General features: G+C 34.0%; 2 non-coding genes across 2 annotated transcripts; both read right to left on the minus strand.

Annotated features, from left to right (window-relative positions):
- Window positions 1–327: 327 nt before the first annotated feature.
- Window positions 328–399, minus strand: TRNAE-UUC. The gene has a single exon. It is a non-coding gene; the product is annotated as a tRNA-Glu (tRNA).
- A 78-nt stretch (window positions 400–477) lies between these two features.
- On the minus strand, window positions 478–550 carry TRNAF-GAA. The gene has a single exon. It is a non-coding gene; the product is annotated as a tRNA-Phe (tRNA).

Here is a 550-nt window from a genome sequence, read left to right on the forward strand (position 1 = left end):
CAAAAAAGAATTATTTGATAAATTTCTTCCTAATAGAAAATAGAATAGTGGACTACAAAAAATTACTAACCAACATTTAACTAGTATAAAAATCTCTCTACTCTATTAGTTAGTATACTTACCTCAAAAGAAAAAATTACTTGATAAATTTCTTCCTAATAATAAAAAATAGAAGAGTGGACTATAAAAATTACTAACCCGCGCAGTTAACTAGTATAAAAATCTCTATACTATATTAGCTCATTTACTTTCCTGTGCAATCCAAACAAATCTTCACTAAACAGAAATATTGCAGTTTTCCCATTTGAAAAATAAACAAAACAATTCTTCCGTTGCCGGGAATCGAACCCGGGTCTCCTGGGTGAAAGCCAGATATCCTAACCGCTGGACGACAACGGAACGCTTGCTTTTTTTATCTGTTGAAATTTATTACCTCATAAACGTATGGTTTACAATCAAAAGCTATAGAAGCTGAATTGCGGTGAACGTGGATCGAACACGTGACCTTCAGATCTTCAGTCTAACGCTCTCCCAACTGAGCTATCCTCGC

Source organism: Ipomoea triloba, chromosome 4 (genome assembly GCF_003576645.1).
Source record: "Ipomoea triloba cultivar NCNSP0323 chromosome 4, ASM357664v1".
NCBI lineage: Eukaryota > Viridiplantae > Streptophyta > Magnoliopsida > Solanales > Convolvulaceae > Ipomoea > Ipomoea triloba.